This window comes from Bactrocera dorsalis, chromosome 5 (assembly GCF_023373825.1).
Source record: "Bactrocera dorsalis isolate Fly_Bdor chromosome 5, ASM2337382v1, whole genome shotgun sequence".
Lineage (NCBI taxonomy): Eukaryota > Metazoa > Arthropoda > Insecta > Diptera > Tephritidae > Bactrocera > Bactrocera dorsalis.
In genome coordinates, this window is record NC_064307.1 from 72,305,322 (window position 1) to 72,322,597 (window position 17,276).

A 17,276-nucleotide genomic window follows, 5' to 3' on the forward strand; every position below is an offset into this window, starting at 1 on the left:
CATATTTTCGGATATCCAGATGAAAGAGCGTAAGTAGAAATAAAACACCCTAGCACCTTCACTGCCTATTTGCCGGTAGCTTAAATCCATGAACAGGATTTTTGTTAGTTTGGCTTCATAAGGGAGTGAACTGAATAGCCTAAGAGTTATTCTCGCCGAGTGAGCTGCCATCTAACCTTAACCTTACCTAACCATAGCCTATCACTTTAGCTGTGCCCTTCAGCTAAAACTAATACAACTAATGTGAGCTTATTAGCCAATTTGGATTTCTAATGAAATATATTCTCAGATTTAAACTGAATATGGTCACTATTTGAATGCCAAAGAAATAAATACGCTTCCCAACAAACCCCTTTAACTTTCATATACACAAAACGAAATCGATTGGAGTGGGCATTTTATATTACAAATATTTGTGGAGTTTATTTAATTAAATACCTTTTTGCGTTATTGCATGCACTCAGTACGCCGCTGCCACTTAACCACAAGTAAGAAATGCGTTGCAACTCACTTACACACAATGAGGCAAAAAAAAATTGCAAACGCCATGAAATATGCAATGTTGCGTATACGCACCGTACCGACGAGACGGCAATGTCTGCGGTATTTGTGTGGCGTGTCTGCGGCGGCACAGACGTAGTCAAGGCTGATAAAATGCGGAAATGTGACCATGAAATGCCTTTTTCTTTCCATTTTTCATAGCCTCGCATTATTTTTCACAAAAACAAAAAAACAAACGAAACAATGACGGCAGCAACGAATATGAGGTATGTCAAGCCGCCAGCAGCCGCAGTTGAAGTGCCACATGACCATTATGCATTTATGTGCATATGTATTTGTATACGCACGTGTATCTGTGTGCGTTTGTGTGACATTGTGCAGTTGACATTTGAATGGCGGTCTGAGAGCTTAAATAACTGCACGTCGACTTGGCTGGTTTGCTCTGGTTGCGCCTTAGGTCGCAATGCTTCGAAGTGATGTTCTCACCTACTCTGTTGACAGCGACAGCAAGCAACGCAGCCGCACCGCCAACCCCACCATCACCGCCACCAGTCAGGGTAGCCAATTTGTGTGCTGCACACAGCGTGTGTTGCGGGTGTGAGTGCGGTGAAGTGCCAAGTTGCGCTTGTAGTCGGCAAAAGTATTGTATTCCAGAGCGCAGTTTGGTTGTTGGGTGTTGAAATGCATTGCGCTGCGGGCAATTTAATGTGTGCAAAGTGTAATAATATGCTGGCGGCTTTAGGATCAAAAAGTCTGTCACACGTGGTTATAGTCCAGACGGCTAGTTAAACATGCATATGTGTACCTGCACTGGTATATGGAACTACAGTGACATAGGGCAGGCGCACGGAATTTTGATGGAAAAAATGTTAGGTGAAGATTCAAGTTTATATGATGGGATCCTGAAGTAGATAACAATATGAAGACAAGAAAAAAGCAGAGAGCGAGAGAGGCAGTCATAGAAAGGAGAATGGAGCAGAAGAGAATGAGATGTGAGGTGCTGTTAGGAAAAAAAGAGAAAGTGATACGCAAAAGAAAAGAGAAAAGAGTACATGGATCATAAATAAATAAGAGAAATAGAGAAATAACAATATTTAGAGGTTTTAATTAAAATTTCAGAGTTTTTATTTGTTTTAGAAATTCAGATATATTTTTTTCTGAACTGAATAATATTTTCTTGTAGCATTTCCTGCTTTTTGCGAGAAAATGTAACTTAACACACTGTGCTGCACTTTGCGCTCATATTTTAAGGTGTAAAGTGTCATATGAAATGCGAGAACTTGCATTATGAGTTTATTTATATGAGAAGCTGCAGACTTTTGGAAAATATGTTGCACATAGACATACATATACATATATACATATGTTAGAGCGTGTGCAAAAAATAAAGTAAATGTGAATATTATACAAAAGCTAATACTTAAATGAAATAGTAAGGCAAAACAGGACATTCTATTTAAATTACTTTAACAAGAATTATAGCATATCAGATGGAATCATTTTAAAGGAAGAATTACTATAAATTCTCAATATTTAAATTATTATTTTTGTTTATTTTTCTTACTATTTTTATTTTCTACTCTTGCTTGACTTTTTCTATTTTCTCCTCTTTTCTTTTTCTTACCACAAATTAAGATTTTTTATAGCACTGTTATGCTATAATTATATTTTGCGCTCGTTAAAGTGTCGCTCCAAGTGGCCATGTTAAATGTTATTGGCTTTGTTGTCATACTCGTTAAGAAAAAGTCGCTGAGTGCGCACATCTGTTAGTCTGGCCTTAAGCCTTGCTTTGTGTCTCATAGTGAGGCAGACAGCAGTGCGTATACGTAACGTTATGCAAATAAGGTCTTTTGCTGTTAAAAGACCAGGAAATGCGTTTTAATTTGCGCGTTAAACAAAAAAAAGGTGACTGGCAGACAGACGGCGTATAAATGGCGGGCGAAAAAAATAATAAAAGTAATAGTGTGCTTGACATGTACATGCATATGAAAGAGCATTTGTAGTGAATAACTGGATGTAGTTAGTTAGTTCATGTCAGCGAGTATACCGTACAATTGCATAATTATGTGAGCTCGTTATTAGCGGCACTTTGATGTGAATATCAGTACTGTTTCATTTCTTTTTCTGAGGTGAAATGTCAGCTTTTGACCCGTATGTTTGTATGGTAGATATTGCTATAGTGGTCTGAGCTGAAATATTTCTTCGGAGATTGTGGCACTGCCTTTACGAATAATCCTTGCCAAATTTTGTATAAGTACCTCGTCTTGTGAGAAAGTTTTCAATACAAAAAATATATTTTGTTCAGTCAGTTTGTATGACAGCTATATGCTATAGTCAGGGGATTTGGAAATTTTTTTCGGATATTACATAATTGTCTTAGATAATAACCCGAGCTAAATTTCGTGAAGATATCCTGTCAAATAAAAAAGTTTTCCGTACAAGAACTTAATTTTAATCGGTCAGTTTATATGGCAGCTATATGCTATAGTAGTCCGATTTGAACAATTCCTGCACGGATTGCATATTTGTCTTAGGTTATAATCTGTGTCAAATTTTGTAAAGATAGCTTATCAAATGTGAAAGTTTTCCATACAAGCATTTGATGCTGATCGCCCTGTTTGTATGGGAGCTACTTATGTGCAGTAGTGATTCGATCTGAACAATTTTTTCAGATATTGCATAATTATCTAAGGCAATAATTCATGCCGAATTTCGTAACGATATCTCGTCAAATAAAAAAGTTTTTATACAAAAACGTGACTTTGATCGTTCAATTTGTATGACAGCTACACCCAATAATGGGTTGATACCGGTGGTTCCAACAAATAAATAGTTTCATAAATGTTCTATTTAATTTCTGGTTATTTTATCCTTAATATTATTTATATATTTTTTTTCCAAAACCTATCAGAATATGAAAATTTCAGAGGTCAGTTGTCAGTTGTCAAATGCAAGCTTCTTGCACCACAATTAAAATCTGTTGCAATAACAATAAAGCTTCTGATGGTCACTTAATTGCTGCTGCACTTGCTTTATTGGCGAAGTGCTGGTTGAATGTTTTGTTTAACCGCACTTCGCAATAAAAGTGCAATATTATTTACCACTTACCCGTAGCTGCAGAAAAGTTGAGCTGAAAAAGAACAAAAATAAAAGAAAATTAAAAAAAAATTATAGCAGACCAAATATATAAACGAAAAGAGGGAGAAAGAACAATATAAACAGAAAGTGGAGAAATAAGTATGTTGCTAATAACGAAAAAAAGTAGTAAATGAGGCACGTTAAGAATGTATAAATAGCTAAATTTTATGAAAAGTATGATATGAAAACGCGCATATTTTTTAAATAAATATTAATGTATGCATATACCGCTCATTCAATATTTGCATATTGTTTTATATAGTTTTGCATAAAAATGCACTTTTTTCGCACTTTTGCTTTCCGCTTTATTATTTTTTCTCGCTTGCATTGCATTGTCGCTTTCATTTTCTGCTGGCAAATTTTGCCTTATTTGTCTCTTCAACTCAACCACACTTCACCTGCTCGGCCGGCCTTAAGTGCAGATTGTCGGCAACACTTTGAATTTTGCGGTTTGCTTTGCTGTTGTTTTGTTATTGTAATTTTTTCTTGCCGCTCAGCTATGCATATTGTTTTGTTGGCACTATAACCCGGCGCTACGCCTTAGCTTTTGCCTGGCACTTAGGCTTTTGCTTAGCTGCTTTTTTTTTGCTGTATTTATGGCTGTTTTATTGCCTGTCTTTGCCTTTACTTACCTACTTAACCACCCACTGTTTGGCTGTCACAGCAATTCCCTTTTAGCATGCCCGTACTCTTTGATTCGCATTTATTTTTCAATCATTTTTGCTTTTCTTCTTGGCTTTTATCTTGCGTTGTTGGTGTCCTTGTCAGTTAGCTGGTTTTAACTTGCGGTTTCGTAAAGTAGAATTTATGTGGTTGGATTTTTGCTGCAGCATTTCTTGTTTCAACATTTTTGTGGTATATCAACTTTGAGTTATGCTTCTGCAACTTCGTCACTTTCTAAGAAATTGTAGTTAAGTTAAATATAAGCGGTTTTTTCAGTTAGGGCTGGTTGGTTTGGTTGCTGGTGAAATGCATTAAAATAAATTGTCACGAAGAGAAATTTTGTTGTGATGTCTAGAGTGCGACTATAAATAGCAATAAAGAGAAATGCGCTTTAATTGTAACTTTAAAAAATTGGAAGAGAGGATTTTTCAAAAAATGTACTACAGAGTTCTCCCTACCTTCTAGTTAACCGATTTGTACGTCATAAATTTTCGGCTCAGTATAAAAATATTTATCAGAAGATTCTATAAGGTTATAATTTAGCCTAGAGAGAAACAAAATTCCCTTTGATATATACTAAGAAGAGTGTCAGTAAAAGATCGCAACTTTCGAAAATATAGAGCATTTAAGGTTAGGAAGTATTTCAATACTCAAATCTTCTCCTTGCTCCCTCTCGTTTACGGTGAGCCTCTAATTAGCTCACACAGTCAGTCCAAAGAGAGTTGCAGGTAAAACAGATAATCTTATATTCTGCTTATAATATATCACTTTCTCGCATCAGAAACTCATGCTTTCCAGCACAGCATTTTTCAATCTGTTATACCTCAAATGCGAAAAAACATCTTTCGAAACCTCACAATCCCGAATAATCTTCGGTAAAATATGCTTGAAATCTAAGATATTACAGCTGTCAAAAAATGCAATCGAAAACGAAAAATTAAATCCCAAACTCATGAGCGTTGAGTATAAAGACGCCGGCAGCATACTTCAAAGGCGCGCCAAGAGAAAAATCAAAGAAACTCCCTTACAAATGAGATAAAAAGTAACCGAAAATAGTAACGCCATCAATTTAGCGCAACGCGGCCAATATTCCCCAGCTCCAACTGGTCGCTCGTTCGTACTAAATGAGCTGTCAAACTGCTCAATATCCTTTAACGCGCACTCGTGCCAAATGCCGGCGAAAGACCAAAACAGGACAAGAAAATCTTAGCGTGCTCAAATTGTGGTATTTCCCCAGACACCTAAGAAACGCGCCAGCACTGTGCTTTGCAGTTAAAATGGATGAGAAGCGCCTCACACAATTGAGGCTGCAGCAAGTGGAAGTAAGCCACGGCAGCAACGACAATAGAAATATTGAGTATATAGCGCAATAATAATAACAACAACAGCGTATAAAGCGTGGAGCGCAGCGTGAAGGACAACAAAAGCGCAGTCACGCAGCAGCGCTTGTGCAGCGGCAGGTTGGAAGGTAGAAGATTGAAACTGCAAAAGGCTAAGGGATAAACACAACATGCGCTAACTGCCAAGCGGCCAACAGAAGGCGCTCGCATGCAACAGCGCAAACCAGCCAGGCGGGCAACATAAGGCAGCAATCCAACGTATTTATGCTGTTCAAGGATAACAATATCGAACCCTTATGGAGAATATAATGCGGAAAAAAATTACAAAATAATCAAAAATAGCAAAGTTGCGCGCAAATCAGTGAGGTGGATGAAACGCGAAGAAAGCAAAAAAAAAAAAAAGAAACGCAAAATATTGCAGCGCTTAAGCTCAAGCTCCCTTCTAACCTCCTGTCTCCCAACAACACTCTGCCAGCGCGCTTGTGCTGTGCTGATTTTGATTGAAATGGTATTGTAATTTCCCAAATGTATTAGTGTGCGGTGAACTGTGCACGCGCATACACAAGCACCACTGTGTATAGCGCCAGAAGGACACACACCTAAATTTAGAACGCGCTGTTGCACTTCAATGCCATTCGAACATTCTACGCTTCTATGTTGCCCATAATGGTTGTGGCAGCAATGGCATTAACACTTACAGCAGTCGTTTGTTGTTGTTGTTAGCTGCTATTTATGCTATTGCAATTTTGTTGCTACTTGAGTATAATGGCAAATCTTTGCGCTTCAACACTTACGCTCTATTTGCGCTAAGGCTTTTCTGCAGCGTGTGATTGGCGTTGGTGCGCTTTGAAGTTTTATGAAGTCTAGACGCCCAGCTGGCGGTACAGGTAATGAATATAAATGTTGCGATACTGCGGTCACTATAATAAATAAATATTATGGGTTTACCGTTGTCCGGTGTGATATTTATGTTGGTGAGTAGTGAAAAATGCGATTAGATCGGAATAACTGTTGGTAGCCACGTGAAGGCAAGAGGGCAGTGATACGAAAAAGCTATTTAACCCTTAAAAGTATTGTCAAGAGAAGTTGAGATTTTCTGCTCTGTATTGCATACTTTTGTGCTGCTACGTGAATACTTGTGTGAGAAAGTAGTAAAGCGCCTGAAGGTATGCTACAATATTTAAAATTTCATATTTTAAGCATGCATTCTTCGGAAGACTCACGGTAATTTCAGAAACAGGAATATTTAACTGTGCTGTATAATAATAGAAACTTTCTGGATTGATAAAATGAGTACAACTGACTAAGTATATAATCTCTTTGTACACACATCAACAGATATCAGTAGCTTAGGTTTGTAACATTCAAGATATTAGAGCCTGTACAGAACTGCTTTGATGGTAAGACAAACACGTTATTTATTACATTTTTTTCTTAAACAAATGTGTATAGAAGGGGGCCTGACCACAAAGATTAAACTGACAAGAGGCTCACACTCGAAAGATTGAAGTACGAATAGTCCAGCCTTCATGATCAGACATACAGTTAAAATAATATAATCCTTATTTTTCTTTGGTCGTGATGGATTAAAAAAATGTAAAAAAATAACATTTCGTTCCACTCTTAGAAGCAGAGGAATAAGAGAAACAGTGCAGGTTCTTGGCAATAAAATGGAAAGGGCTAAGCTAGACATCAATCATGTTCTAAATGAAAGCTATGGCCTCTAATAAACGAAGAGTAGACATTTTCCTATAGTTTTTGACTCACAAAAGTATATCTTAAGATCAGGCATTCGAGGATGAGAATGAAAAATCCAGATGGAGAGCAAGTGCAGAAAAAGTACTTACTCGCTCGTCAGTATAAGATTTCGCTCATATCCCACTACCTTCACTCTCTGTGGCTCAAAATTACTGTGAATACAACCGCAATCACATTACGAGCATTACAGCTGCTTTCTCCTTAATTTTACCAACTTTTTAAACATAATTATATACTTATATGCAAAAAAAAAACATGCGTGTGCGCGAACTCATTTGAGCATACAGCAGTGAGTGTTTGCATTTTCTTGTCAACTTTCGCATGTTTGCCAGCACGCGCTTGTCACTCTTCAAGCGGCAGTTCATTACTCATAAATATTGTACATGTCAAGCCGCTGCCATTGCCATTGCGACTTTCGCATGCGGACATAACGACTGACTTGCCAAATAAAAAGTGCAAAGAAAAACTGCTGGAAACGTAAAGTTCTTCTACTTATAGCAGCTTGCGGTATACAACAGTAGTAAGTACATAGTTAAAAGCTTGTATAGCTGCATGTGTATGAAGTACAGAGCGCACTGCAAACGTGCGCTTGCACTAACACATATGTATTTCCTGACACGTGCAAATGCACACACATACCTACACATGCTTTTATGTACATTTATATTTGATACAAACGCCGTATTTCGCCTAGAGTTATGCTACGATTTTCTTAAGTGAGAAACGCACTTACTCAGTGCCCTTTTTTCGCTCAGTTTTTTTCTCTTCCAACACTTTACTAACTTTATTACTTGCCTTTGCTGCCCCGTCAACCGTACGCGCACCTTCTGCGTCAGTTTATCAGGTGGTGTGGTCTCCTTGTTTGGTTGTTTCTGCACGGATTTGTGGTTTGAAAATTTCTGACCGAAAACCATATCAGCGCTACGTGTTTGCGGTTGTATTTAAAGATTTATCTGCGCAGCTTTTGAATGTCACGGCACCTATATACATATATGTGTTTACTTTATGCTCGATAGTATAGTTAGTTGTTTGTGGCAGGACTCTTGCTTCGTCCTTCGTCAAATTGCTTAATAAAAATCGTTGCATCTGATTAGCATCACATCACGATAAGCCAACTTGTCAACAGTATTTGATTACTAGCCTGTCACAGTTGAACCTTTTTCGTTTTATATAACGAATATGTATTGAAATTTTATACAAGCTATGGTTGCGAAATTTAAAGCAAGAATTTTCGAAAGTCTCCTCTATAGGCACGCCTGCTCTAACTTAATTTTGATGTTGCCTGTGAGGAGATAATAATTGGAAAGCATGAAGAAATCTGCTGTGCCTCTACAAATATGGTATTGAGGAATTCCATTCTTTTATAAGAGAGTGAGTCTAGCAGTGGCTAGGTAGACAGTAGGTGGAGTGACGGCATATTCAGACCTTTAGGGGCTCACATAGTCCCAATTTTCGGATATACTTACTGTAGTATACTATTATTCTATTACTAATTTAAGATTTAAAACAATTACTCTCTGAGAGCCTGACCGCTGTGAGGAAAGACCTTCTCATCATTTAAGTTTCTGTTCGAAATGAATACGACCTTCGAAATTCTACTGGAATTGTAATGACATAACAAGAAGCATAGGAAACAAACCTGCAAATGATCGACATGGCATGTGACTTGGCTAAATGCGCCTAATTGTATACTACGATAACGTCAAATGTGGTTTGTGAGTTGGCTTAATACGCCTAATTGTATACTAAAATAATTCAAATAAGGTATGTGACTTGGCTAAATGCGCCTAATTGTAGACTACAAGACGTAATTTTAACGATCACATAGAATGTTTGATTTAGCTAAAGAGCATTATTATCATAAAAATATGTGCGCAATTATATATATTTTATTTATATCGAAAAATGATACTGAATAAGAAATATTTTCACATAAATTGCCTGCTGCCGAAAAATATAGAGTTTATCTTCCAATAAACCGAAAATTGGTTGAACTTGTTGTGCATAAGCCAGAACATAGCCCCTACAGCCACTCAACCAAATGCGAACGCAATAATAATATAATAATCTTACTTTAGTGCGACCACTGCAGCCTATCTTTACCATTCCCTTTCATACTCGTATATGGACAAATCGATTGCCAATAAACATCACTCATACTTAGCCAATCGCAGAGCGTAAAGCAAAGTCAAATAGAAAAACGAAACGATAAAAGAATTTGGTGATAAAAACTTCAAGTATAAAATATAACTAAATGAAATCAGACACTAAAAATTGGCCAGCGAGTGAAGAGTGCGAAATTGAAAAATAACTAAAGCAAAAGAAAATAAATACCACAACAAAAATAAATAGTAATAGTATGAAAAATAACAATTTGGCAAAAATAACACAAAATGCTTAGCGACAGAGAGCCGAGCATGGAGCGTGTGCATTTGGTCTTATCGATAATAGTTTTGGCACTAAATTTCCACTTTAATTCTGCAATTTCGTTGTATTTTATGGAGCGTACGCTTGCGCCTGGTTGTGTGTCTGTGTATGCGTGTGCGTTAGTCGAAAATAAAATAGCCGATAAAGTGTTGACCAAAAAAACTATTAATATATAAAATGTTGCTGAGCGAGCTGGAAGTGTGTGGCAAGTATGCTAGAGAGTATGATGGAGCATTACCGTTAATGTGTGAGTGTATATGGCTGTAGATTAGGGTAGAGCAGAGAATATCGATTATTTTGAGGACCATATGCTTTGCAATAATGATTGGTAGGCAACTAAAGACAATGTTGAACAGGCCTTCAGGTTTATAAAAAACTTTGGGAGACATTTTTTGTGGAGAGTTCGATTTTCTACAAAAAAAAAAAATAAGTGAATATATGTATATACTTTTTTTAAGTAGATACTGTGATATAAATATTTTTATTTCCAATAATAAGGAAAAATGTAAAGTGAAAATTGTAAGATCTTGCTGATACACGGAGAGAATTTTTTTGGGTTTGAAAATGGAAGGTTTGAAAAGTGGACGATCTTGCTATTAATATAAACAGCTGTTAATCGGAGAAAAATTTTTTGAGGTTCCCACCAACCAAGTTTTCGGAGTATTAAGTGAACAAAAACAAATTTATTTTTGTCCCACCCTAGTGTACACACACACACAGATAAATAGGGAAGGTTGTAATGCGTTAGAGTAGTTTGAATTGCAATGAAATCCATTTTAATGGTGCCAAATCTCATGTGAGTGCCGGCAATGGCAGCAAAGTAGCTAAGTAAAATATAAAAATAACAACTACAACAATAACAGCCAGCATGCAAGCAACAAGAAAGCGTATACCAGTAGATGATGTAGTTCGTTAGACGCCTTTGTACTTGTTTTTGTTGTTGTTGTTGCGCTTACTGCTATAATATTATTGTTGCTGTTGCTTTTGTGGGTGTGTGTGTGTGTGTTGCAGCAATGGCTGCTGGAAAATGGGATCAGGCATAAGTAAGCAGTTTGTTGCACACTCTTAAGGGCACTAAGCTGGCCACTCGCTGAGCTCAACCGGATCGCCGCGTTCAAAGCAGCAGCGCCAGCAATATGCACTTACACATACACCATACCAACACACAGTCACACGCACGTGTAAGTGGCACACTTTGACGCTCGCACACAATGCTGGCGCAACGAGGCATTGCAGTTGCAACATTTTTCTATTAACCGTGGAATTTCTGTTTTGAAAATTGAATTAAATCGGCGGAACTAAAGGCGAATGCAATCGCGCGAAAAGGCGGAAAAGTGGCAAGCGGCGCTTTGCACACCGACAACACACGACTACTTGGCGTTGTGTGGCAAGGAAACGTAGGCGATGCCTGCCAAGTAAAATGCGCAACGTCTGCGACTTATCGCCCACGGAAATGGCGCGTTGCATTGGCGGCAAAATGGATTTCACATTTCTTGAGAAATTTTTTAATATTCTTACAAATATTTTTTATTTGCTTATTTTTTGGTTGCTATAATGGCAACGGATATGCTTTGGCTTCGGTAAGTGCGCGTGGTTGGTCGCAGCGGTACAACTGCTACGTGTGTTGCTGGTGGAGGCTTGGTACAGAGAAGTGGGCTGGCGGTTTCAAGGCTTTGTAAGCATTTAGGAAATATTGGAATATATTGAGACATTTTATGGTGCTACTTGTCTAAGTTTACTAACTTTTAGCTGGCGTAAAACAGGTTGAAGCACCTTCAACGTTGTTTTCGAGGTAACCCAAGCGAAATAAATATATTTCATAATAAAAAAGTTATGCAGACCAATAATACTTAACTAAAAGTGGCTACAATTATAAAAAAACCCAAACTGCATCGTAAAACGCCAGTATTTGAAAACACAAAAATTGCTGTTTCATCAAGAGAACGGAGAGTGTGAAAACGATGAAAAAAATCCATAAATTTGCTTCGAATAGCTTTTGTAACCACTCCGTTCTCCAGATCTGCGTCACAGCGACTATTTCTTGTACTCAGATCTCAAAAATTGCTCGCTCCTCGATCGTTTTAAGAATATTCGGATATCATTGAGCGGTAGTGATACCCAACCACAGTAACGTGCCGGTCTTGATCAACACGGAAAAAGTACGGTCCAATGATGCCGCCGATCCATAAACCGCACCAAACCGTAATTATTTTGGGATGCAATGGTGACTCATGGAATACGTGTGGATTGCTGCCTAACCAATAACGCATATTTTGCTTATTGACGAAGCCATTCAGCCAGAAATTAGTCTCATTGCTGAAGATGATTTTTCGATGAAAATCTGGATCATTTTCAAGTTGTTTCTCAATCCAATTCATGAACTTACGACGATTCTGGTGGTTAAGTGGCTTCAGTACTTGAGTCATTTTGATCTTGTTAGGATATATGTATGTAGGCCAAGATCTCCTCGCAAAATTCGCTACAACGGCGTCACAGAGGTGCCCAACACTTGCGAACGATGTGTGAGAGACTGATTTGGGTGTTCCTCAATTGATGCGCCAGCGGCAGCAATATTTTCGACCCTATGGGCAGTTCTTTGTCTTACTGGTACAGGTTAGGGTTAGTTATAGAATAGCATTTCAGGTAAATCGGTCCTTCATACTCATACGCACTCGTTTGTTGACATTTTCCATGACCATTCTGCATAATTTTGGCTGAATTTCATTGGTGCAACAGTGAAACACCTCCTTGAGAGCCTGGTTGTGGGCTTGGTGCATTAGACCTGTGATTTTAAATAACCACCATACGATCTAGGAGACCAATACTGATCACTAGTATGACATGTGGCACCGTCTTGTTTAAACCCTATAATGGCCAAGTCAATATCATCAAATGTCGGTTAAAAGAACTGGGTAATCATAACGCGATATTCAGAACCAATAACAGGTACTGCTTTTTCAAAAAAAAAAAATGCTTCAATCCTGCCAATTAGCCAGCTCAAAATCCAATCAAACTGTGAAACGTTGTGGATGCGATTTTTGGACAATCACATGTGGGTGCTCAGAATCCCTAAAATGGCAATTTTGACAATTAACGAAACCATCAGGGTGAAAATGTGCTTAGCAAATTTAAATCTTGCATTGAACAACCTACAACCCTCCTTGTTTGTCTTTTTGGTTTAAGTGTTGAGAAAAATTACTTTTCTTAGCGTTTTATTGTAGTCATTGCTTCCTCTTTCCTCACAAAAATTAAATAAACTCGAACAGGTCATAATTTTCTAAACATCTCCGCTTCGTCTAACTTGGAAACAAAGATCGGACCAACTAAACTCACACTTTCCAATTGGAATTTATGAGCTCGCTATGCAAATGCTATTCAAATAATCCATTTCTATTGCCTATAAATTCATTTAAACTGAGCTACAAGTCCGCATTTCGCATCCAAAATTAACACAATCTCATTCCTGACTAATTTGAAAACATTTTATTTCGAATCATTGCGGAAAATCTCATATTAACCGCTCACAGCAAGCTATAACAAGCAGAACTGTAGGATAGCCATGTGCAAAAATTATACATTTGACTGCAGCCAAATTATTTTATGTGGTTTTGCAATTACGATTTTAAGTATTTGATTATTACGGACGGCGGTAGCGCTCGCCAGCAATGGTGGGAAGTCGGCAATCAGCAGTCGAATAGCAACAGCTCAATCAAACAAAAGCGAATAGTATTGCGTGTGTATATATGTATAATAATAACAACATGCACAACAACACCTTTGCAAATAGGCGGCAAAACCGAAATCCAATTTCCGAAAATAATTGCACGATTTAAAATAAAACCAAAAAGCGCCGGCAGCTAAATTCCAAATGAGCTCTGGCCACACTTGCCGCGTGTGAAATTTGCTATTGAACGGTTTGAACGGTGTTTACAAATTTATTTCGGTTAGGGTGGTGCAGGATCTCATTTTAGAAATTGAAAATTGAAAGGTAGTACTTTTTTGCATAAAAAATTTAGGCGCATCCTAACGCGAACAAAAGCTGGGAGATTTGTTTAATATAATATACTTTCAGGAAATTTTCTAACATATTTTTTTGATATCTCAAATAAAATTAACAATAATGCATTTTTTGAATTAAAATATTTTGCGCGCACCCTAATATGTGATAAAGGAGGTACAATAAAATTTTTGAATTTGATAGATGCAAATCTTATATGCTTTTTTTCAATTTTAAACAACAAAAATTTGAATTTTTTCATACATTAAGTACCGCCTTAATGCGAACAAAATAAAATAATTGATATCAAAAGATATAGGCACTGCGTATTATTTTTCAATAATAAGCTAAAAAAAATTAAAAAAAAATTTGTTCCGTATATTTAGTACTACCTTAATGAAACAAAAATTTTTAGTTTTATCAAAAAAATTCTTTCATATTTTGATATACCTACACTTTATACCTCGTTATTATATATATATATTTAAAATGTAATTAAATATTTTGTACCCACCCTAATGTATTCTTGTTTAAAAACTGCCATTATAATAAAAATCTGTTTTGTGTTATTTTTAATTCTTAAGCTAAATGGCATATTTTATGCTGTGCATTAAGAACCACCTTAATGCCAAAAAATTCTAAGAAAAATTGCAATAATTTTCTTTTAAAGTTTTGAACTCAAATTATTTTCAAACATTTGGCATATTTAAACATTTCATTATTTTTTTTAGTCCCACCTTAATGGTTATTTTTTCTTTCTTACAGTTTTGAACTCAAATTATTTTCAAACATTTGGCATATTTAAACATTTCTTTGATTTTTTTAGGTTTTAGTCCCACCCTAATAAACATTGTATTCTGCAACATTGCCAATAACAATCAATTCGAGGCATTACATCGTCAGGTCAGAACATTCATCAGCCATCACTCATAGGTTTGTTGGCTCGGTTGCTTTCTGTGCGTTGCGCGTTTTGTGGCTTTTGACGCTGCGATCTCTCGCACGCAATCAATTGTTGCATGCAACTTCGCAATGTCCTTTTATTTGCGCAATTTTTAAAGCGAAGCTATTTTGCGCCGAGCCATGAATATAGTTAAAGAGGCGACATTTGTAATAAGTGTGGGTGCATATGGGTCTATGAAGCAGAATACTCTACATATTCTTGTGGTGTTGTTGTGTAGCGACGAGCTATATTTTTTACGTGCTCACCCATAAGCATTCCGCCATACTTTTGTCGTGGCATTTAATTAAAGCTTTGCATGCACCATCAATCATTATGTGCAAGTGTTGCATGAATGGAAGGTAAAATTTCTAATTTATTTGACGCTTTTAATTATTGATTGCAATTGCTGGTAGAATTGCGTTCAGTTTTTTAATCAAAATCAAATTTAATCAAATCAAATCACATTTAATGTGTGAACGATTTGTTTGAAGGACGATTATGGGAAGAGTTCAGTATCATTATTTATTAAATTGAGTTGTATACAAATTTATAAATATTTTTAAGCGATATAAATCCATCTGATCAAATTTGACCCGGAATGGCAACATATTTCAATACAAATCTTAATTATCGTTTTTAAAATGTACAGGCCAACTTATTTAAAACTTCCAACAAAGAAGAAGAAGAAGTCATACATTGATTTTGTGAACCATGAAGCAAATGCAACTCTATAGTTCTTCCAGATTTTATTTTAGAGATCTAGAACGACTATTTATTATTGATTTTTTGACTATAAATTGTAGAGAAGAGAAAAAGAACTTACTTAGCCCTGAATATTAAGGTTGAACAAAATTCTAATGCAGCGAGAGGTCTAAGATATGTAGTTAACTGCAAGTGCAGGAATAAGGCACTTAGATCTATATATCTGAGTAGTATCCTCAGCAGAAAGGCGAAATTAAGCAATACCGCTCTCGAACAACTGCTTAGGGACAGTACAATCAAGTGGTACACCGATGACTCGAAAAAACGGAGGGAATTGGCGCAAGGGTTGCAGGAACACGCACAAAACATACCTATGTGTAGTTTTCGGAGCATATTCTAAGCATAGGTCTTTGCTATAAGTCGGTGTGTAGAGTTTAACCTCCAACGCAACTATCGCAATGAACGTTTGTATACCCATACTTTGCGATAATTAAACGGACTTCAAAGCGATTTCTGAGTACGAGATCTAATCGCTATGTGCAGGAGTGTATAGAACGACTGAATAATCTACCAGATCGTAATCAAGTGCCAGGTCATAAAAGCTTATGAGCTTACCCACTTCGCAGCATCCAACAACATGGTAGGACCGGAACCTAGGGTGCGGTGTAATCCTCATTTACTTATCTAATCTATTAGTTATTTTTAAGACACAGGGGCACAATAAGCCTTAGGTCCGCTTTATACAACTCACTATAATTCTATTATACATATTCTGAAGAGAAGAACAAAATGTAAAAGAGACACTCTGCGAGAACAAAAAGCTCCGCACTAGTGGAGCCTAGCCCAAAAATGTATTTTGTATTTCAATCCTTTCTCTTCATTATATGCCATGAGCTCAAAACAAGTGCTAACAGCAAATGCAACGGTATTTCAAGTGTAAACTCAAACAAAAAGTATTTAGAGTATTCATACACGCACACACTAAACACACATAGAGTCTTAATTGTTCATATAATAATCGATTTTGTTGTTAGCAAAGCGGTGCAGCTGCTGCTGGCGAAATGCATTGAAAATTTCACACGAAGATTTATTGCCAGTAATTTGATGTGGTTATAAACTGAAAGAAAACAATAACAAACACAATTAACTTTGCCACATTTATGGGAAAAGTAGAAGCCGAAAAGGAGAAGGCGAGGAACAGGCGGTACGAAAAAGTAGGAAATTGCAGAAAAGCCTAGAAAAGATAACTAAGAATGCCAGCCTGAACGGTTGGAGGGCCGAGCAGAGGCAGAGCATAACAACCGGCTACACAAACGATGAAAACAATAACAACAAGCAGCAATAACAACCAAGGAACTACAAAAGAACGCAACATAAAAACAGTTGCCAAAACAACAATGACAACAACAAGCTTTTGCATTAGCAACAGCAGCAACAAAACTTGACAGCTAAACACTCACTGCATGTGTATGCAACATATGGCTGTGCCAGAGGCTTTAGGCGGCTAACTGCAGCAGTTGTTGATAGGTATTTTGGCAGCGTGAAGTGCTGTTGAAAGTTCTGCATTTAATTTAAGAACTTTGCGCAAAAATTTAATTAAAGTTGTTGTGCCAAGCAAGTGGCACACAAGCATACCGGCGCATAGACGCTTACGAATGCTGTAAATAGATCGGCGACATATGTTGCAAGCATAGCAGCAGGATGCCACAAACTAAAGCAGCAGGCGAAGAAAAGCAAATACTTGCAAGTAAGTGTATGTGTATGAGTGTATGTGTGTGCGAGCGGCAAAGAGTGATGAGGCATTCGAAGC

The 17,276-nt window shown here is 37.1% G+C and overlaps 1 long non-coding RNA gene across 1 annotated transcript in view; it reads right to left on the reverse strand.

The window, feature by feature from the left end:
* Nucleotides 1-17,276, reverse strand: part of LOC125778646 (uncharacterized) — a 173,377-nt gene that overhangs the window by 70,902 nt on the left and 85,199 nt on the right. The window contains exon 3 of the long non-coding RNA XR_007422835.1: nt 3,610-3,631. This is a non-coding gene — a long non-coding RNA (uncharacterized LOC125778646). The remainder of the gene's footprint in view (nt 1-3,609; nt 3,632-17,276) is intronic.